Source organism: Artibeus jamaicensis, unplaced genomic scaffold, assembly GCF_021234435.1.
Source record: "Artibeus jamaicensis isolate MK-2021 breed Jamaican fruit bat unplaced genomic scaffold, CSHL_Jam_final scaffold_537, whole genome shotgun sequence".
NCBI lineage: Eukaryota > Metazoa > Chordata > Mammalia > Chiroptera > Phyllostomidae > Artibeus > Artibeus jamaicensis.
Genome location: NW_026522047.1, coordinates 36,478,036 through 36,501,408, shown reverse-complemented (window position 1 = coordinate 36,501,408; position 23,373 = coordinate 36,478,036). Strand labels below are relative to the sequence as shown.

Here is a 23,373-nt window from a genome sequence, read left to right as displayed (position 1 = left end):
GGCGTGGGCGCTGGCTGCCATTCCAGGAGAGAAGGCACCGGGTTGGACATGCACATGCTCCGTGTCCCTCCCAGAAAGGACCGGTTAGCTCGGGAGCCCTCCTCCCCTCGGCGGGGGATGGAGAGAAGGGAGATGCCTCCAGCCCTGCTCTGACATGGACTAGATACTCATGGCTGTGTTAGTGTTGTTTCTAGATGAGGAATTGCTCATATTTAGGAAGAGGGCCCACCCACATTTAGTTACAAGGGCTCACTTGTAACAGCTGAGATTAAATAAGGTTTACATTTTAATTTTAAATAAATACATTCCCACTATAAGGCCTGAGAAGTGAGAGAAAATTTATACCTTAATAGGCTGGGATAAAAAAGTGAAATCCTGGTATCACTGTATGGGTTGCAGCTGGCTGGCAGTAGGTGATGAACATGAGTGTTGAGGAATGTAAGGGCTATGCTTTAAGGAAAGTCACTGTCTAGAATAACTTTGCCCTCGGAGACTTTTTAAATAATCAAACCACTAAACAATAATGCTAAAGTCATAAATACTGGGCTTCTTCCTTCATACTTACTCATCCGCACAGGAAGAGACAGGCTGTGTGAACCTCTCACATGGGGAGTGTGGGAAAAGAGTCGCCTGGAAGACTCCATTTCCAAATGGAGACTCCACAAATAATTCCGAACTTGGTGGGGAAGCTCTAACTTTATTACAAACCAACCCATATACATAGCCTGACCACGCATTTTTCTGATAGACCAGCACCTAAATATTGGCTCAGTAGCACCAAAGAGCATCACATTTGAAACTCTGGCAGAATCAATATTATATAGGCGGACAATTGGGTTTGAGTGGCTACTGCCCCAGAAAACTCTCCCCAGAGGGCACCTCACCAGTAACTTCGCACCTTATCCAACCCACCCACACTGTATTTTACCCAGGCCCCTCAAGAACAGTATCTGTGGTCAGATTTTAAATTTCAAAACAGAAAAGGTGGAATAAGCCAACCAAGCTCTGGGAAGAAGTTTAAATGTTACCTATTAGCATTCAATTTTGGCTGGACTCCCACCAGGTAATTCTGGGGAAAATATAAAAATAGCTGTCCCAAGAGACAAAAACGTCACTTTTTTTGTTCCTCAAATGTTGAAAAAGGGCTGCAATTTTGCGTAGCAGGATGGAAAATCTTCCCAGGCTGTGCTGGTGCGCGCTGATCTCAGTTTAATGGACAAGAAAGGTCTTGCCTTCCACTTCAGGGCACACAGCCACACACAGGCTCTGTGACGGTGGCCTGTTTACGTAAAACAGGGCTCATTCAGTTTCAGAGATTAAAAGGAGTTTGTCTTCCGTGGGTTAACCCTTCTGGAGTGTATCTGTGTCTTAGGAACTCAAATTTGAGTGATGTCCTGTGGCTCCTAACCTTGCTCACCTATTATTACCTCCTGAATTCCTGCCTTTCAGAAATCATGGGAACTAATTGCTAGTGTTAATTGCACTTTAATTATTAGGAAATAATAAGACCATTTGTGAGTCACTTGTTGAATTCAGAAGGCCTTTCTAATCCCAGAAAATAACTATGCTCATAAGCAACTCCTCCGGTGGTAAAGATTTAATAACCATGGGCCACTGCACACCAAGTTTAGCAGGGCATGGCGACAAGCAAGAGAGGTGCCAGCACCTGAGTCCGATTCACTCGGAGGAAAGAGGAGGCAGAACAATGACTTGCTGGGGAGAGAAAGCCCTTGTTCTGGTGGCTTTGCCAGGGCAGCCACCCTCTGACACTGCAGCCCTGTACCTGGGTCAAGAACCACAGAAACAAAGGAGGAAGGAGCAGGTTGCAAATCTGATGAAGCCTAGGACTTACATTTTACAAGCTCATAATTTATGAATTTAGAATCATAAACCCAGTTTTACTACAGTGATTATAATTCCCGTTTCTATATTCTTGTCCATGAATATGAAACAATGTATACCTTTTCAAGAAAACTAATATTTTCTGTATCTGGTCTCAACTTCAAAGTGAACAAGCCTTGGGAAAATCACCAGTGACTTCTTAGTATTTTGAAATAGAGACAACTTGCATCTTCCCATGTTTTCACTCAACATAAAATATAACCTCAAAAAAATCCATAATAACAAACATGGCTTTCACTACTTTGTAAACTTTGAGACTGTTCCAATTTGCTAACGATGTTTTAAAAACAAGTAAAATAAGTTTACAATTATATGTCCAGAACCAAGCAATATACCTAAGATGAAGCTTTTTGAAGAAAGACTTCAGTGGACGAGGGGAAATGTTTAGAGAAATTAGCAAAACAGTTTTAAAGATCTCCCCCTACATTTGTAACAATCCACTGTTCTACCTCCCCTATCATTAATTAATTACGATTAATTATTAGACTCCTGAAATATTTTCGATGCATTAGAGAAGCTATTTGTATGTTTTAAACATACAAATAGAACCAGTTTCTGGTGTTGTTGCACAAGATGGTTTCACAGGTTCATCTTGTCTGTTCTCGGCACCCCCGCTCTCTGCTCATTTCTTTCAGAACTGATGAGTGTAACAGTATGAGTTAAAAATGTTTTTGATGGTCAATTTTCCCAAATGATAGCCAGGGCCTCGATTTCTACCCCGTCAGTAAACATTCCGTGTGTTAGCACTCAGGAGGACCTGTTCCCCACTTCACAGAACCTCAGGTCGAAAGTCCTAAGAGCCCTGCAAGACTGGCCCACTCATCACATACGGAAAGTTCACCCAGAGTGGCCGCAGCTGTCACTTCTTAGATGCCTTCCCCATGCCAGCCACTCACCACGTGCCACCTCACGTGGCCCGCTCGGCAGCAGTCTGAGCAGAGAGGCCTGCTGCCCCTTTTCAGAGACAGAAACAGAGTCGTGGCCTCCTCCCTATTACCGCATCCTGGCTTCTGGCCTGCGGCACGCAGACTCGGGAGTCCTCGTGTCTCTGTGTAACTGGTCACATGGTCCAGGGACTAAGGTCTGCATTCTACTTTATGAGAGCACAAGTTAATCGAGGCAAAGCTTCATGTAGAAAAGAAAAAATGTCACCAGAAAGATACTGTTTTCTAAACAGAATAACCTCTATTACCTAGCTTGTAATTCATATAAATAAAAAATAGTCTAAAGCCAGCTTGAAGAGTTTTATAATTTGCCAAATTAGCATGTAACTTCCCCTGGCAAAGTGTGTTTTAAAGCAGGAAGTAAAACCCAAGGCTGACCATCCACCTAAGGACTCTTGCTGGACAGATGCTAGGTAGCTTCCACCTGGACATTTTTACTACAGACAGTGGTTACGTGGTATGGCTGGCAGTCCATTCCACCGTGAACTTGTGTGGTCTGCTTCCTTATTAGTAACAGGCAGATTCAAGTGGTTTATGACAGTATACTGTATGCTGTGAGTGGAGCTGGAGAATCTGAAAGCCTAACCCTACCTCTGGCCACTCTGAATCACCACTCGGTGGGGGTGTGAAAGGGGTGGATGCAAAGGACACAAGACCTGGCAGAGAGACATCCTTAAGATATTCATTATAATCACCAGAATCACGCCGGGTGCCTAAAAGATGCCCCAAACTATGCATGCCAGCTTTTCTCAAGTGCCTACAGAATTATGACTTTGTTCTTTGTTTTGATGAGGAATTCTCTATGGAGGCTTTGCAGCTCAATGAGCTATCTGCTCAAGCTGTTCTGGGTTCCTCCATGTCATTCAAACACGTGTTCTGAGATGGATTAATAGTAAAACGCCCAAATAAAGAGGACTCCTTTTTTCACTGTTCTCATTAGAATGTTGTCAGTACCTTTTGGAGAGAGAATTGAGTGAGGTGCTGGGGTACACGCAGCATGACTATAAACGCTTACTACTTACGATAAGCTCACCAGTCCAGGGATGGGGTTCAAAGGCAAAACCTTTCATCTCAAAGCCTTTATCATCTGTCACTGCTGATCTTAAGTGACAACATGACTGAAGCCTTTTGATTTTCATGTTAAGACAGAGATCATGTTGCAAAAGTAATTCTTCAATGAACTTTTCTCATTAAAAAAACAAAACAACACTCAAGATAATGGATTTAGCAACTGGGGTTATTAGCTCCGATAGCTCTTGCTTGCAGTGAACAAACACACGCCCCATCCCAGCCTGTCTGTTGTCAGCTTGTATTAGATCAATCCGAGAACAGTTAAGAAAGCTTGGCAAGTGAGTAGTTTGAAAGAATGTTTTGTGTTTTGTCCAAACCTTACAGCAGGATAGTTGTCTTGACATATTCCTGGGGGATAGAAATTACACCCATCCACTTTGGACAGAGATAAATTCAGGTACAAAGTGATTTCATGACTCATCAAGATGAAGGGAGTGCTGGAATGTGTGGGCACTAAACCCTTTGCCAACAGAGGGAACAGAACGGACTGATGTAGTCACCCCTATGCTGGACTATGGTGTTCTTCCAGACCCCTCATATGTAGTCATGTGAATCACCTCCTTTTTAAAATTTTAATCTTTATTGTATTTTTTCCATTACCATTTAGTCCCCTTATACTCCCCTCTCCCACATAAGCTTCTTGAGATCAAGTACAAAACTGTCTCCTTCAACAAGTCTTACCCCGAGGAACATCCTTGTATTCACTTCCTATGGCTAGCAATTAGTTACATCTATTTTCTGATTTTGTATAATTTGCTTTTTTGTAAGCATCTTCCCAAAGAAATTCTAAATTCCTTGAGGACAAGAGATCATGTCTGTTTCATTTGTGTCCTGCACATCCTCTCTAATGAGGAACAAACATACGGTGAGTGCTCAGGGACAGCACAGAAGACACCCAGCCAGACAGATCAAGGCCGGGATGTGCTCCTGTGGAATGATAAGCCTTGTATTTGTTGGCGTAGGTTCGTCTGCACGCCAGGCAGGGCTAATGACTAGAAGGGGTTTGGAAGAGTAGGAAGGAAAGAAAGAGTCAGCATTTTGCAGTGTATATTCTTCCCATCCAGATAAAACCATTCCCTTCTAATCAGATGCCTCCTTCCTTAGGTGCCAACTGCTTAACTCCTGCAAGTACATCGGAGTGCCTTTCAGTGTTATCAGCCAGTTATTGTTCCCTGTGGCTTTAGTGATGCAGAGGAACCCAGGCAGACAGTCCGTCCATTTCTTCTCTATTATTCCACGTTACCACAGTCACCTTCTGGGAGATAAGCAAACAGAAACAGAAGCACGGCAATAATATAGCCTGCATGAGATGGACTGTTCTCGCCCTCAAGAGAAAAGGTTGGGGAGCAAGAGGGTTCTAGGGCATATCGGAGGCAAAGGCAGGAGCTCCTGGTGAGAAGATAAACAGGTGGGATGAAAGTTCCACCAGAAGCTCCTGGTAACAAGTTGTTAAGGTGGACATTGTGTCCTGAGCTGAAAATACACCTGGGAAAGCTTCCGATTCTAAGGAGCCACCAGATGGGTTTGCCTCCAAAGCTGGGCTGAAGCAGGGATCTGCATTGTCAGCTAGAAAGCAGGAACTTATGTGAGCATTTCTTCTTCTGCCTTCTATGGCACCTGTTTGGGTTCCATGTAATTGAAAACATTTGGTGTTTTACTGACAAGGAGCTATTTTTGCACTCATAAATAGTTTATTTGAGTGTTGAACCTTGTGTGGTTTTCTTTTTTAAGATATCTATCACTCACATCTGGAGTTGGACTACACACTCTCAGTAATGACCAGCCTTAGAGAATCCTCCTGGAAAACGCAATCCCTGTTGGTAATAGCAAGGATCAAGAGTTAAATACAAAACTTTACTGATTGAAGGAAGTTTTGATTTGCAGTGGGAGTGAAAACCAAAACTATAGTAACAGAACTAGAATTATGCAGCCACTCAGATGCAAAACACCTACAGGAGTTGTGTGGATGTGTGATGTGTTGGTGACTTTGCAAGCAGGTTCAAGGAATCCACGTCATATACGGAAGCCCACTTGGCTGGCGTTCCTGGAAGGTTCACTCGAGAGCAGGGTCGGTAAACTGTGGGTCCACAGGCCAAGTCCCCCTCATCTTTGTGCGAGTCCTTGTCAGCTAATAATGGTTTTTACACTTTAAATGGTTGAGGGGAAAATCAGAAGAATATTTCATGACATGTAAAAGTCATATGAATTGCAAATATCAATGTTCATAAATAAATTGAATTTCATCAGTAAAATGTATGGAGGTCTGTTTTTTGTCTAGTATGTAAGTAAGCATAAAAGGTGTTAAGTACATATTTGCTGGATGACTAAATTTATTATGAAATTTGGTTTCTTTTTCAGAAATGCTAGTGCACACACAGAACTGGAGGACTTTGGGTTTTGAGGACGTTTTCTAGCTCAGTGTCTCAGTAGCTTAACGAGTTACGCTGGTAAATGGCAGAGAGGCTGCTAACTGCTGCCTGTTTTCAAGCAGCGAAGGATGACAGACAAGCACAAAGTTTGGTTATGAAGCGACCTGGCATCAAAGAGAACTCTCAACACCCTGTAAGCCTGCAGAGATACCTTGCTGATGATTTGGCATTAGAACTTGGTTTGGAATTTATGAAATCAAATGAACTGGACACCTCAAAGTATGATAACAGGGAAGGGACAGGGTATCTTGTTTTTCACTGGACACTAGTAGAGAAATACAAATAATGCCAAATTCCTTATATGAGGGCCAATGCTAACAAAGCTCTTCATTTTTTCCCCACTTGCCTAGTCAGCTGCTCAAACCAACACTTGTTAAGAACAGCCAACGTAAACATGTTTTAAGAGGATGGTTCTCTATGGCAACAACTTCTCGAGTAACTGCCATCAGAACTACTGACAAGAGTCATACAGCCTCTGGGGGCAAGGGGGGGAGTGGAAAGGAGCTGGTTTCCTGCCTCCTTGAAAGGTCCTACCACTTGGAAAGTTGCAGTGACTCACATGACAACATTTCACAACACACTGGCCATTATAAGATAAACGAGGCTTCTCCAAAGCTAGAAATGATCATTGTGACATAGGCGCCAACTTCTCTGAATGAAGTCTAAAAATAATCCACATTGACTATATTTTATAATTCTAGGTCAACTGGTTCCCTTCCCCACTATCTGGAGGCAGCACAAATAGCTTTTCTAAGTAGCTGAAGGCTAGTATCAAATCTCAAAAAAACAGAAAGAGCTAACAGAGCGTCTCTTCCATCTCACTCCAGGGGAAGACTTGAAAATTGCTTAAGAATCCTGACGAGTCAAATTTAGGCTCCTTGTTATAGAAAGCATAGCATTTTTGGAAGATTTTTAAGAACCTCGTATTTTGAAACTAGGAATAGAGTATGAATCGATTAAAATCATTTATAAGAGAAAAATATATTAATTTAGGCAAATAAAGTTATAAACAAAGAGTCCCCTCTCTCAGTTCTTGTATACTATATAAGATTAATTTTTACACACCTAAAAAAATAAAATTATTTATACATTTTTAGAGACAGGGAAAGGGAGGGAGAAAGAGAGGGTGAGCAACATCTATGAGAGAGGGAAACATCGTATCAGTTGCCTCTTGTATGTGCCCCAACCAGGGGCCAAACCCACAAGCCAGGCACATGCCCTGACCGGGAATTGAACCTACTACCTTTTGCTTTGTGGGACGATGCGCAACCCACCAGTCAGGGCTAGACTCTTTTTAACTGAGTAGAAATCAAAGTAGTAAATAAAATACTTCAAAAATATTTTTAAGAGTAAAATTGATAGGGCAAAATATTTCCATGTTTAAAGGATATTCCAGTTGGTAAGAATAAATTAGATTCTGAACTCATTGAGTCATTAATTAAAGTAAATTACACAACAGTAAGATACTGAGATGGCTGAGGTCCAAAGCGACTTGGCCATCCAGTCCTTTATCAACGGCCACTGAGCAGTTACTGCTTTACTGACTGCGGCCGGGGCCCAGACAAAACCCCCATCCCAGGAGAGACAGGCTATAAAAAATACAATTGAAAATAAGATCTGGGTGGATCTCATGTAAGTGTCCTTACCACAATAAGAAAATTAAAGTACACTGGGAAAAGTTATCTTTGAATAGGTAGAAACTAAACAAGATAACCAACTATAAAACAACTCCATTCAACGGAACCCCTAACCAATTAAATTGGGATTATAATTCTAAAGAACTCATTAAAAAACATTATTACTGCTATTAAATATATAATCCTACTTACATATTATTATATATATTAAATATATAATCTCCTAGTTTTACAGAGCTATAATTTTTTTATTTTATAAGCAAGAAAGATATTAAAAAGCTTAAGCAAAAAAGCAAGTAATACCTCTCTATGTACTCAGAATCCAAAAAGTTCTTTAAAGCAAGACCTGCCTCTTGTTTGCAGACCTGAACTGGCGCATCCTCTGCAGAAATTCAATGCCCGATATCACAGGGCTTCTCCACTACCAGGGATGAAGTGCCAAATTTTTTCTTTTGAAAATCTACAATCCACTGGGGGCAAGATTTTTACAAAATACAGTTTTTTTAATTACCAGGAAAATAAAATAAAAAAAATACAAGATTCAAGTTTCAATTTATAAAAATTAATATCAAACTACTATAAAAGGTTCTAAATGCTTACCATCAATTTCTGTCCTGGTGTGTGGGCCACACCTCGAGTGGCACTGGCATAAAATATTAGCTACCAAAGGAAAGTAAGAAAGGTACTAAAGGAAAGGAAGAAAGGTGTGGTAGAAGTGACAATGACCTGGGTGTCAAAAAATCCAACTCACACTTGACAGAATGTACAATCTTGGACAAGTTACTGGCCTTTCTGAGCCTCAAAATATGGTAGGGAAGTATTAAGCTTAGTCTCCTCAATACTATAAAGTCTTAGGTTGCAAACTGGGTCCTCACTGATCCAGATGACTGAGGGTGATATCAAGGTTGGCTGACTCTTCTGGCTTTACCTGTTGGGGCTCCGAAGAGGACCTAGACGGGAGATGGTAACACCCAGACTCACGTCACAGGTTCCACACCAGGTCAGGGCCCCTTCGGGCTGCAGCACAAGAAACAGAGCACTGCCTGCTCACCAACCTGGCTGCGCCCTCCCCGAAGGGAAGGTTCCTCTTCATCTATTTCATTACGTCACAGGGTGGAAATCTGGGAGAGAATGTTATTTTTGCTTTCCTGGCAGGACAGAGAGCTAGAAGGAAAAATGAGCCAATATTTCACTCTTCTCCTCCAACACTGGGTCATCTGCATATCAATTTCTTATTATCACAGAAGCTGTTAAAACCATTTGCTTAATCTGTCAACAAACAAAAAGCCAAATCTAATCCTTTCAGGCCAAACCTATGTCCTGGCAAAAGTGTAACCCAACAGAACAGCCCAGTGAGTTCAACTCCTGGGTTGTTTCAGTGGTCCTCCCCACCCCTCTTTTTTCCTTCTTTTTAAATGAGTGTCTTGTAATGAGGTCAGACTTGCTGATCTAGAAGACAAGACGTTTTTCCTGCTACTAAAACAAAAATGCAATGACCCACTTTCTCCTTTTTGGCTTTTACAGAAAGTAGAGGCAGGCGCCCAAACCCTGTTTAAAGTCCTTGCTGCCAGGAGATGGTCGGTTTATGTCTCTTGTCCCAGGACAGGAAAAGGATGCACTCTCGGCACCGTGTGCGAGGGAGAGATAAGGCCAGAGATTTCTGTCCTCAGTACCTTATCGGCTTTTCCTGATACTTTCCAGAGCAGACAGCACGGTGACTGGCAATAAACTAAACTTGCCAAAGGCGGGGCTGTGTGTGTGAGCAGCGTGGCGATTGGAGGGAGTGAGGTCGGAAGGGGTGCAGAATGAGGAAAAGAGATGAGGCTTTTAATGTATCTTAAAATGGTCTGCCCCACATAAAATCGCCTTTAACAAGAAAACACGTTTATATCTCTTTTTGTTATAAAAAAGCAACAGAGATAGAAGTTTTTATAAGAACTTCCTTTCTGGTTGGAATGCACCACCACTTTCCTCTCTTTGGGACCTGCCCCTAACTAACTGCCTTGTGCTACTGGCTCCTGAGCACGTAGGCCAAGACCAATTTGCTGTGGGTGCTCCAACAGCAGGCCTATAAACCAGAGGCTGCAGAGGGAATGTTTTCTATGGGCACATGCACCTCCATTCAGACCACCAGTGTTTTGGGGGGCCAGGACACTCACAATTCCACTTCCACACTGCAAAGAATGAGCAAGGCTATGAAATACTCCTCTGAATAGAGAGGATGCCACTGATGACCTCTCACTCTGCAACAAATTACACCCATGAGTCCAATTAGAATTATACTCATACACTGTAGAAATCCTGGTGTTTGGGCAGGTGAGGAACACAGCTGCTGAAGAATCTAGCCTAAGCAGGAAAATTTAAATTAATTATGGCCTCAGTTATCCTAATGAAAGCAATACAAATTTGGCAGTCTTCTCCTAAAAACTTTCATCATGAAACATTTCAAACAAAAAGCAGAGAAAATAACACAATGAACCCAATGTACCCTTATCCAGCTTCAACAATTATCAACACACAACCCTTACCAACTCTACTCCCATTCATTTAAAGCAAATCAAAGACACCATATACTTTCATCTACTAGTATTTCAGAATGTATGTCTACAAAGATAACAGCTCTAAGAAAAATTCATAACTATAGTAACATTACCACATGACAAGATTAACAGAAATTTCTTAACATCACTAAATATCTAGACTGTTCACATTGCCTATATTGTCTTTGAAGTTATTTCTTATTACAATTTATCTGAATCAGGTGCAAATACTGGGAATAATCACTTATATCTCCTGCTTCTTTTGGGATACAGCTTCCGTCCCCTCTCTCCTATTTTAATTTCCTGTTGATGTAACCAAGCCATTTGTTCCACAGAGTTCTCTTGGGATCTGAGTTTTGCTGAATGGATGGATCCTTGTAATCAGGGCTAACACGTTCCTCTGTCCCATGTATGTTCTGTAAAGTATAATCTAGATGCAGCCTTATTTCCTAATGCAGCACTTTTCCAATGCAGTGTATCACTTTATGAAAAATTGGGATGGATTCATGGTTAAGTGCACTTGGGAAATATACCTGTGCTCTTCCTCCCTTTGATTTAAAAGGCACATCACCATCCCAGAGAACTGGTAGTTGTTACACTTCAGAAACACTTTTTGGTGTAACACCCATTGACATCCTGTAGAAACAGCATTTTGTTGAACCTACTTTGAGGACTATTCACAGACATTTCCATGACCTGGATAAAACAAGCAGCTTCTTCATTAAGTCTTGTAGCTAAATCTTTGATTGACCTTGATCTTTCTAAGTGGGTGGGCTTTTACCAATGGACCACATATTTTATGCAAAAATAGCTGATACTTGGTAGGAAATTGAAAAGAGGGCCAGGCAAGTACTCTGTTATGAACAACCTTGCTAGGTGACTTTGAGATAAGAGGCCAGCTCTTCCCTAGATTTCCCATTGTCGAAAGGGGAATATCTGTTCATAGGCTTAGTCAGAAAAATCACTCTTCCCTCTTGGAAGGGAAGGTGGCAGAAGATAACATATCCTAAATCATGTCAAGTATGTATGGCTCATGTTTGAAGTCTTCCTACAACCTAACCATATTTTCTTTTTAGGGTGCATGCAAGCAGGAAGGGCTGTGCAGTCTGACCAGTCAGATAACCACGGTGAAGAAGGAAGATCTTGATGCTGAGTTCCCCTTAGAAGTCTGTAAAAGTTTCAAACTACAGAATAGTGAATAATTTGAAACATAATCAAGTGAACAAAAATAGAGAACGTTATCAGGAATCAATGGACATATACCAACATTGAAATTAAAGAAATCAATTCATAAAAATAAAATGACACTAATCAATCTGATTGTGTGACCAGCTGGTTGAATACCTACACAGAATGAAATTGCCAATGCCTTTAAAACACTGTACTTTGTACATAACCTAATGGGACAGACCCTACGGACAAAAAGAAATGGCCAACCCCTATCCCCCAGTCTCTCTCTCTCTTTTTGATTATTAAGTTATTGGTGTTATTCTGTGACTATTAGGTATATAATAGAGAATAAGCAAATGCGTAATGTGATATTTTAAGGCTTTTGCTGTGAGTCAAGAAAAAGATTCATGAGGTTAAGTCTTTGTAGTCCTGAATTTTAATTGGCAATATGCATATAAATTCATATTTTATCATAAAAAATTATAGTTCTCTCCATGGAGCAAGGCCGAGAAACAAAAAACAACCTGGTGATAACAAGTAACCCTAATGCTCAGATTGTGGTCCCTAAACACCATTTACCACCAAAGGAATCAGGGAGAAATGGAAGACTCAGAGTCTGGGCAGTGAATGTCAAAGATGGGCCTGGAAAATCTTATACCAGGTAGGACGGAGGGATCAAATACCACTTAGTGTCACGTCAGAAGAAAAATTCTATTGGGCAAAGATGGAAAATTCGATCATTAATAATTACAATAAATACAACACACTGAAACAAAGCAAATATATGGCAACCCATTAGTAATTTTAAAAAAGGGAAAACTCATTAGTCTCAGAGAATGCTAGAGAACCTCCTCCATTTGAAAACTGGTAGATAAAGGAAACAAATAAAACATTTATTATTTATGTATTACCACTTTAGGGTAATCAAATAGTAGATATGTGGAAATTTCTATTCTAAATTTCATTCTAAAAAGAAAAAAAGAAAAGAAAAATATGGAAAAGAAATCCATAGATTGAAAGAAACTTACAAAGATGTATCAACCAATTGTTATGTGTGACTCTCATTTGGATCTTCATTCAAACACAGATACAGTAAAGAAAACCAACATTTAGGACACTCACAATAATGGAAACACTGAACACTCACTGAGATGACAGTATGCGATAATTACTAATTTGTATACAATAATGGTCTTGGAGTTAAAGGGTTAAAAATAACCCTTTAACTTTACAGGATATACACAAAAGTGCTAAAATATTTATAGATGAAAAGTTATGATTTCTGGAATTTATTTCAAAGTACCACAGAGGGGAGAAGCATACGGGGCACTTGCCCCTCTCTATCCACCTTTACGGTCTAACAACATCCCCAAAAGGTCCTTGGCTTCTTCAAGGACTTGTGACTTCTCCTTGTGAGGCCTTCCCACCTGGCTGAGTACTACTCTTCTGAGGCACCTCTGCCACCTCCTTTAACCGTGGCCAGCTGAATTCATGAGTACATCCTAATGTCCCGGACCTCTGGCCCAGTGCGTGAGGCCTTTGCCCCCATTGATTGTGTACATCTCTGACCTTTTGACTAGATTGTAAGTAGCGATTGTTCATTTGCCATGCAACAATGCTACTGATGATAAGGACACACATCCAAATGAGTAGAAAAAGGAATTGAAGGGTCTGGATTAGGGAACGAGACAGAAAGAAACGATTATAATTGTACTACTTAGAAGAAGAATGATGAAATAATAAGAGATCACACTGAAAGGAGTCACAACCAAGACTCTGACCCTGTGAAGACACCGACTCAGCCGAGCCTGGCCCTGTCATTCTCGGCCATCCTTCAGAGGACGAGAGCAAGCTCTGCGGTGGCTCACCTAGAACTTCAATTCACAGACAGCAGGATTGATTTGAAGAACATGCCCCTAAGGTGTCAACTCATAATTCTAGCTGTCTATAAGACAAAGAGTCTAAAGGAAACTGTGACTTGTGATGATAATGTGTCACGCATCATGATTAATCCACTTTTGAGTAACTGGTATCCATTAAAAAACAAAATAATATGAATGCCATGCTTTTGTTCCTCTAATAATGCATTTATCATCTTATTGGGGAGAAAGGGATGGGATGAGTTGTGAGGATAATAATCTAAAATTAAATGACTGATTTAACTGAATGAATGTCACCATTTGACTTTATAAAGTATATTGTAAATAGTTTTTTAGAAGATTTTCCTAGAATCATAAAGTAAGCAGAAACATAATTTTCAATCTGAAACTACTAATTTTGGAATATTAGATAAATATCTAAAGCTGTTACTTACAGATTTCAATGACACATAGAAATACAACTAAGTCTACTGATTTCCAGAGCCTATGCAACAATTTCCAGTGAAAGCTAGCTTCCTTTGAGAAAGGGCGCTGCCGTGAATGTTCAGACTTTACTTAGGTAAAGCAGCTTCCCCCGGTCAGCTTTTCTGTTGAAAGAAGGGGGAACTCCACCAAATCTAGGTTACTGAAACCAAGACGTAAAATAAGTTAAGCACCTGAAGCTACTTGGAGTGCAGGCTCACAGAATGCTTCAAAACCAGTCAAGTAAAACTTAGAGCCTCCGTATGATTTAAGAGTCAGAAGAAGAATTACAAAAGGGGTCCTGGACAAATGTCAGGGGATGAGAGTGACTGGAGGCTGCTTGTCATAATTGCTACTTTGCTGAAAACAACTCATCCTGATACAGAAAAGATAAGCTTGTCAACAGAACAGAAGACAAATCAAAATCCGACCACTTTCACCTTGTGCTGTTTGCAGAGGCTGAGAGCTGTTTGAAGGAATAAAACTCAGTGAACTTCCTTGAGCCTCAGCTGGTTTCAGATAAAGACTAACAGAACCTGAGAGACAGAAATACGTACCAGCACTGATACCTAACATACACAGAACCTACGTTTTAAATCCTAAGGAAAAAAACTGGAAAATTCTTGTAAAGTTTTAGGTTAAAGATTGAGGTTTAAATTTTTTTTTGTTATAAGGTAGTTCAATGCAATTACATCAAATTATAATTTAATAACTGATAAGCATCAAAAAAGTATATTAAACTACACTTAGAGATATTAGTGAAATCCTACTAATTTAGGGCTGGGTTTAAACTACTTCTCACATTACTTCCATAGAAGGATTAGCCTAGCAAATTAACGGATCAGAATTCTCAACACTTCACTTTAGAACCAAAGTCTACAAAAGACAAAATTCTTAAATTCCATCTAATAGTGTTCTGGTGATCCAGATGACTTAATTACAAAATAGTTTGAATTATGAAGGATTGCTAAGGTTAAGGAAAGTACTTATTTAAATTACTTAGAAGAAATGCTTTCGGGTAGCTTCAAGCAATTTAGTAACGCTCATTTATATACAAACATTTGCTGTACTAATTACAATTAGTTCTTATCAAAGCAATCCCATCGTGACAGTTTAAAGAATAAGCTGGGGTTGAAGCTGTTCTTCCCTGTGCAACAAAGGTTCTTAAACCCCAATTTTAAATAAGAAATGAAAGAAAATCTTGAATTCAAATATTTTTCACAGCACTGAACATATAAGCATTGAAAGGGCAATTCTGAAGTACAGTGATCTCTCACCTATCGTGGGAGTTATGTTCCAGAGACCCACTCGATAGGTGAAAATCTGTGAGGTAGTGGCATTATACTTACTTTATTATTTATATATATTTATTTATTTTAAGGCTTTATAAACCCTTCCCACACTCCTATAAACCTTTCCCACATTCTTATAAACACTTCATATGCTCTTAAACACTTTCTACACTCTTAAACCTAATTTTAGAACATATAAAATTCTACATGGGTACTTACCAGTGAAGTTTACGTACCCACTTTATGAATGTGTGTTGACTGTATGTGTTTATCGACACCTACCTATCGTTCTACGGTGGTGGGCAAAAATAGGTTTATAGTGATAAATATAGGAAACAGAGTTGACTCCTGTAGTATTTATTAATTATTCTATTCTTTTCCATAGGAACAACTGTAAGCCTACTTTGGCTCACCCCTGTGTCTATCTACGAGTGCACACTCCCTGTGTTAGGATGAAGTAATGCATAAAGGAACACACACAATGTACGGTGAGTAGTTCTTTCCTCTCTAGCTAGATGAACCTTTAGATTTGTTGCCAGGCAAATTAAACTAATGATGGTAGGATTAGTTACCTAAAGATTCTGGGCTGGGCAGATCGCTAGGAGATTAAAGGGTTTTATGTTGCTGTTGTGGCAGAACTAGGGCACGGGAGTAGCAGGAGGAGACTGTCCATTTTATCACGGAAGGTGCACATATTCTACGAGACGTGAAATGTCTGGATTTTACTTAGGCAGAGTAGCTTTGCAGGCCAGCTTCTCTGTTGTAGAAATAGAAACCCCACCAAATCTAGGTTACTAAAGTCAAGACACACGCAGCTTAAGTACTTGTTCAAAAGCTATTTGGAGTTCACGATCCTAGTCATTTTCTTCACATTTTCATTAATCAAAATTAATGCCTTGAAGATTACCCTTCAATATTTGCTTGTTTCCTTGTCAATATATTTAAAGTCATTAAAAGGAATTAGCCAGCTGAATTTTCTGATGGCCAGAGAAATCTATTATTTTCACGGTTTCTCTGTTGTTTTGTGGTCTGTAACTGGGTGACTGTGTGATAGCATGGAGAGAGGGGATGGGTAAGTCAGAGGATGAGTAAGTGCCACCATGGGAAGAGCCTTACATTTTAGGCGAGTTTCTTTCGGACAACTAACTACACCTGATAATTAACTGCCAAGGCCAAGTCTGGGAGTGGCTTCAACACTCTGAAGTCACCGAAAAAGTGAAGAGGCCCTGATGTTACTCTTCACTCATCTCTCACAGTTTGTTCTGTCTCAACATCTGTTTCTGTAACACCAAGCAGCTCACTGTCATTGGTAAACAGGGGAACAGTGACAGTGAAGCGCGGAAGTTGTGTGATTTTCCGAGGCCAAGGGAGCCAGGATGCTGTAAGAATAATCGTAGTACCAGAAGGAAAGATAAAACACCCCAAACCTCTCTGCTCGGCTACTGCTCAGGCAGGACCCCCTCCGCTCTATTTCCAGACAATTAAAATGAGCAGTGGTAACACTTCGTCCCCACTTACTGTACATTCGCTTGCCTAGCATTTCCCGGCCATTATTGTTAACTACTTTTTTATCATTTCACCTGACACTGTGAAGTCCTTACTTAACCTTTTCCATGGACCCAGCCATGTCTGCCAAAGCCCTTTTGCTTAGTCGTGGGCAAAAAGAGAATGCTGTGCTGCAGCCCCAGATGCACCCTTCTGAACCAACAGGTCTGCTCTCCCAGGGCTAACAGCCCTCAGTTCTCGGTCCTTTTTGGGTATAGCCACCTGGCCTAAGGTCACCCTCTCATTCCTGGGGAGCAGGGGACTGGGCCGGTGACTGGTCAACGCAGCTTCCTAAAGGCCTGGCCCCCTCCAAAGGTCTGGGGCAGTTCTGAAGAGGTCCTGCAGAGTCTGCTGAGGACATGTGACTACATCATGGCAGCACAGCTTCCGCCCAATCCTGATTCATTTCCTTACGTCCCCCTCCCAGCCAGCAACCCCGAGAGCACTTCCAATGCACTTCCTATGTGCCACTTAGTGTCCCTCTTACAGTCTGCTTCCCAAGGAACCCAAAAGCAACAGCATTTTCATCAGGGCTCCTTCCACACAGAGCTCTTGGCTGGCACAGACTGCATGCCCTGTGTTCACCTTAGGTGGCCCCGCAGCTCAGGGGTCCACTCTGGTCCTTAGGAACTCAGCACCTGTAAGCCAATGGGTTCACTCCATTGTTTTTGAGCATTTTTAAGATCCCCTAAGTAGTCTCCCTGGTATGAATGAATTATATATCATGAGCAACAAGTGTAGAGGTGTGTGTGTGTTCTTGGTTGCAAACACCCATAGATTTTAGTGATGTACTGTTTACCTGGTTTCCCTCATGAGCTCTATTATTTTTAACAGGAATTTTGAAAAAATGTAACATTTTTCATGAACACATATATGAAACTGACTAGGTCTCATGCCTAGGTTTGATGATTTTGTGTTTAAGAGTCCTTATCTTTTAGAGACACATAATGAAATGCTAAATAAGATGAAAGTACGTGATAGCCAGGAAGTGCTTTAATGACCGGGGAGAGTGCAGCCGACACAAGCACTGACCACTGTTCAGCTGGGACTCTTACTATTCTCTCTACTTTTACTGCATTTTAAGCTTTCCTAATAAAATGTTTTAAAAAGTGAGTGAATGTCTACTACTATATAATTTTCCTGGAGAGCAGTAACTAACCCACGGCAACTGTGCACAAGTGAAAGTGACCATGAACTGGCTTAACCGAAGCTGACGTTCCATTATCATAAGAAAAATCGCCCTGGACTCCCACAAAAGGAACAAGGCGGAGGAGAACCCAAGCGAGGCAGAAAGGTAATCCCATCTGTGCGCTGACTCAGACAGGAACAGGGCAGCCAGCAAAGTGGTGTGTTTCCCATATGAGATCATGGATTGGCCACCAGCAGCTGCTACTAATGTTAGAACAGGGATTTTCCCTGAAAGGGTCACGATTCCTCTCGATAGCAAAACAGGAACTGATCCTAACGGGAGTATTATGTAATACCAGGGAACTGGAGACTGGGAAAAGCAGGATGAGGGGTAAGAAGAGCTACAGGATGACAGGATGACTGTGGGGGCGGGGAATGGAAAAGTCGCCCACAGGACCTTAAAGGGACCAAGCCCAGGACAACTTCCTGCTAGCCTCACCCCTTCCTGTCAGTTCTTTCTGTCCCTCGATTACCACGCAACTCTTAGGCCATCACAACATGACTAGGGAATAAAAACTCACCTTCTCATAGTTAACGAGCAGAACTGAGAAGATCCCAGGTTTAAAAAAAGGGGGGGGGCAACGAGGTGGGAGGCGCACAGGGCTGCGGAGAGCAGCGGTCAAGCAGGGAAACACTGCCCTCAGCACAAGGTCAGTAAGCAGCAACCGCACAGGCTTAGTGGCAGAGCCGAAAATGCCAGCTCCTGAAGAGACAGGGTGTGTGAATTTTTCAAAAGTTACAACACAGCATGTACATTAGGATCCTGCTTTTGAGGCTGCCAGGACTCAGAGACACCAACCACTTCTACCACACCTGCACGCCTGCACACGCCGGGGCTTTAATTTCGGTTACCCCCAGGTGTCTGGATCATGGGTGTTTTTTCTTCACGCACGTCCATAGACAATCATGTTTCTACCGTGAATATTTGCTGCTTTCATAACAAAAAAGCATTTGAAATTAAAACACACACAGAAAAAAAACCCCACGAAGCTGGAGGCAGAGTGCTCCTTTTCCAGGATAATGATCGCCTTTAGGTCAGACTGCTGTTGTGCCAAGAGGCAGGTGCGGGCCTTTGTCGTGGAGCTAATCACAGGAGGTGGCATTTCTCAGTTCCCTCTACCACTTGCTCCACACTCTTTCCCTCATCTTTTCCACTGCAAGACGGTCCCGACGTCTCTCTCAAGGTTCTTCCTCCCATTACACAGCACCGGCTGGTGTCTGGAGGGACCCTAACGAGGCAGACTGCAAAGGCCTGTCACATGGGAGTGACAGGACAAAGCAGGCGAGTTAGAATGACCGAGGCTTATCGGGAAGGCACGACCCCAAGGGAGAGGGACTTTAGCAGATGCGGATGAGTCCGTGACACAAATAAGAACTTCACAGCATCAGACGAAATGTGAAAAAAAAGTTACCAGGACACAGATATGGCAATAAAATGACGGGAAAGTAAGTGAGTGGGGAGGAAGTGATGAGGATGTGTGGAAGGCCTCGGTGACCCTCCCATTTTAACAGTTCATCACTGAACTGGTCAGCACCCCCAGATTTGCTCTTCCATGTACTCCTCACCCCCGTGACCATGCCATCACCTGCTCTGGCAGCTGCGCAGACCCCGCACGACAATGACATGGCTCCCACGTCATTTCCTTACACCCTCCCGGCACACTGTCCCTCTCTTCACTCTCTCAACTTCATGTTTGCACACGATGCTGCTTTGGCTGCAAAAACCCTCCCTCTTTTCTTTCCTTACCAACTCACTTGTCCTTTGTGGAAGGACGCCTCCTCCAGGAAGATGAAAGCCCGTGTGAGGGTAGGTGTCCTACCTGGGTTCCACAGGGCCGCGTGCCCACCTCCAGCACTACGTCACCCAACTGCACTGACACGATGGGCCAGTTCTCTCTTCCACGGCACCGAGAGGCCCCGGGGCCGGGCCGTGCCTTGTCCTCCCAGCCCGCCGCCTCGAAGAGTGCCTGGCTCACACACGCCAGATAATCAACAACCGCTCATGGGGCTCATTAATGAAATAAAGCAAATTTACAATAAAAAGAAATAATCTTAGTGATTGAATTCATGAGAGATTTCCAAATGGCATGCCATATGTGGATCACAGGGCTGGGGTAAGGTTTAATGATATACTTAGGGTCTTCAGACTAATGGTTGTAGTGACAGGTGGATGTAAGAAAAAGAAAGAACAATGAGGGGAAAGGACTGCCTTACTGTTGCAATGTATGGCCCGCCGTGTACATGACTCTGAGTGAGTTACAAAAGGTATTCTCTATGTGTGTGCATGTGTGTATATGTGCACACACATACGGGGGGCAAAGTAGGTTTACAGTTGTTCGTATGGAAAATATAATAATTAATAAATTAATAACACACAAATAAACTCTGTGTTTCATGCGCTCACAGCTGTAACCCTATTTTTCCTGACCCTGTGTATGTATACATGATATAGCTACAACCTGTGTGAACTGCTTACGCCCTAATGTGCATTATATACAGCTATAATATATAGCATGTGTGATTAAATAAAATAGGCCATTTTCTCGTTTGAGACTGTCATCTTACAGCCTCGTCCAGGGTACTGTTCGACCCATTCCTATTCAGGCGTCTCTCGTTCCCATGTGGAAGTTGGCGCTCCGTGCTACTACCCTCCCAGCCATGTTCCACACAGATTTCTTCCTACTTCCACATATATGCCAAACCAGCTCCCCCAAGTGGGTTTCTCAGTACACTATTCCGACCCTTGTCAACATCTGTTGAGTGCCTACTATGCACTAATACTTTGCTAGGGGTGGACAGCTTGCCCTTGAGGAGCTTCTAGAAGCATAAGCTTGACCCTTTTAAGGGTAGTTCCTGCCCTTAAATCTGTATCTACTAGTGTTTGCATTCCTAAACCATTTTAATGAGCATATTATCTATACAATCCTCTAGTAGTGGGTCTACAAAAAAAACCCCTCAAACACAATTATTATTTATAGCACAAGAGTTCTCTGAGCAAAGAGCTGTGTTCCTGAGCTCATCTGTTCAAACGTTTTGACTTCATTATTTTCCAACCAAAGAGCTTCAAGCAGGCGGATGCTCCCGGAAGAACACACTTGTCCAGTGTGATGCAGGCACTTGTTTTTAAGTTTTACTAGGAAAGGTCATTATTTTCAATAAGCAAACAAAAAGGACTTTGTATTCAAAAATAAAAGTACAGTGAGTCTACAAGTCATTTGGCCTCAGGGATCTCCGTCAGGGCAGCAAGCAAATACAGTGAATGAATGTTGTTGTAACAGATCATGATAATATGAGTCAGAGTGTTTTAGCATATTCCTTATTACCTATCCAGATTTAACTTCAGATAAACTCAAAACAAATATTATTGCAATGAGTACCTATTAACAGATTCAAACGAGAGGCAAAATAAGTCACGTGGGGTGTGTGAGAGCTGTGCTGCCCAGAGTGGCTTTTATGTACGAGGACAACTGCACACAAAGGTTTGGAAATGGCTTCCAAAATGTTAAAAACAGATCTGGTAATTATTTAGCAATTGTTTTTCATTAACATAACTCTTCATTGATTTTTCTCCTCAAAAATGAGAAAGGCAACGAAGGGGTATTTCTAGGAATGGGCTAGTAAGAACCAAAGCATTCCTGCTCACTCACTGGTAATTTATCACCAATTCAAATTTATCACTACAAATATATCTTAAAATATACAGATCCTATAAACAGTCACACAAACATGTGGTTTAACCTACAAAGAAAATTAACTTTGGTTTTCTCACAGAAAGCAGCTTTATTATACATGGCTATTTGCTTAAGGCCAAAACAACATTACAGAATAAAAAGGTTTTTCCTTCTAAAAGAGTGGGAGGAAAATCTATGCCTTCCACTTAGATTTTTGGAACTGGAAACTAGAATCTGAGTGCATAAATATTTTTAAGATGGCATTTAGTTAGTGACATCACCTACGAGAAGTGCTATGAAGGCCTCCCAGGATCAGAAAGACCATTTATCTACTGCATTTGCTTGGGGCGAGCTTCCCTGTCCGTGTCAGACTGGGACACTGAGCATCACTAAGGAAGAGAAACAGTCCTAAAGGCAGTGCAAGTCAGAAATGAGCACAACACACACTTCTAAATAATGAAAAAGAGGGCAAATATTATGCCCAGCTAGAAAGTGGCGATTCATTTAGAAAATCAGAAAATTAAATTCGAAAGCTTCTTGATTTATAAGTGCAGCATTCTGAGATTAATTTACACAACGACAACAACAGAAGTCCCTGGGGCTGGATGAAAGTGCTGATATCAAGAAAGAAAACTCACCAGACCTCCACGGCCAAGGCTTCTCAAACATCCACGGTGGCCAAGTAAGTTCACAGAGTTTCTCTGACCTGCCACGGACCAAAGACCTGGCTCACTCCCATGCTCTTTCTTAGCTGCTATAATCAGTGGAGCAGAGAGGTCCTTTCTAAAGGTGCCAACAAAAATTTTCAACAATCAGTGTCACCTTAAATTATAAAAGAAAGTCCTTGCCTTGTAACACCGTGACTTATTCTAAATCTTCCTCGTGCAGCCTAAGTGTCCTTCCCTCCCAACTGAACACAGTGAAGTGGCTCCTGCTCTAAGTGTTGGGGGTGGTTAAGAAAAACTCACAGCCCTGACCTGCTGTGGCTCAGTTTGTTGATCTGTCATCCTGCAAAGAGAAGGGTTGCCGGTTCAATTCCCAGTCAGGGCACGCACCTAGGTGGCGGGCCTAGTCCCCGCATGAGGTGTGTGTGAGAGGCAACCGATCAGTTTCTCTCATGCATCGAGGTTTCTCTCCCTCTCTTTCTCCCTCTTTTCCCTTCTCCCCAAAAATAAAATAAAAAATTTAAGGGAAACTCACAGAAGAAAGGTAAAGGTATTTCGTAAAGGGAATTGGTCGATGACCTCCGATGCCAAGTGGTGACACAGCCCGGAGGCTTGGAGAGGAGTGGGCTCCAGTGAGAAGGAGACAGAAGATTCCTGGGGCTGCAAACCCCGGTGGGGAGAGGAGCACACCCAGTACTGCTGAACGCATGGAAGCAGCAGGTCTGCTGGGGTGAGAACGGCTTCTGTGAAACTGAGGGCAAAACCTGGGGGGGTTGGGCAGTCGGGGGGGAGTCAGAGGCCCCAGGCAGGTGGAAGGCACAGCTGTACCTGGGGCCAAATGGAGCTTAGAGGAACTTTAATTCATTTCACTTCAACCAGAATGGAGAGAATCTGTAAGCATAGGCTGAGCTGCATCTTTTTTACCTTGTATTTCAGCCTCCCTCAGAATATTCACTGGGGCATCAGCTCGCGTTTCA

The 23,373-nt window shown here is 42.0% G+C and overlaps 1 protein-coding gene across 1 annotated transcript in view; it reads right to left on the bottom strand.

The window, feature by feature from the left end:
* The window catches only part of PINX1 (PIN2 (TERF1) interacting telomerase inhibitor 1), a 69,627-nt gene that overhangs the window by 1,246 nt on the left and 45,008 nt on the right, over positions 1-23,373 (bottom strand). The gene's annotated exons all lie outside the window — the stretch shown is intronic.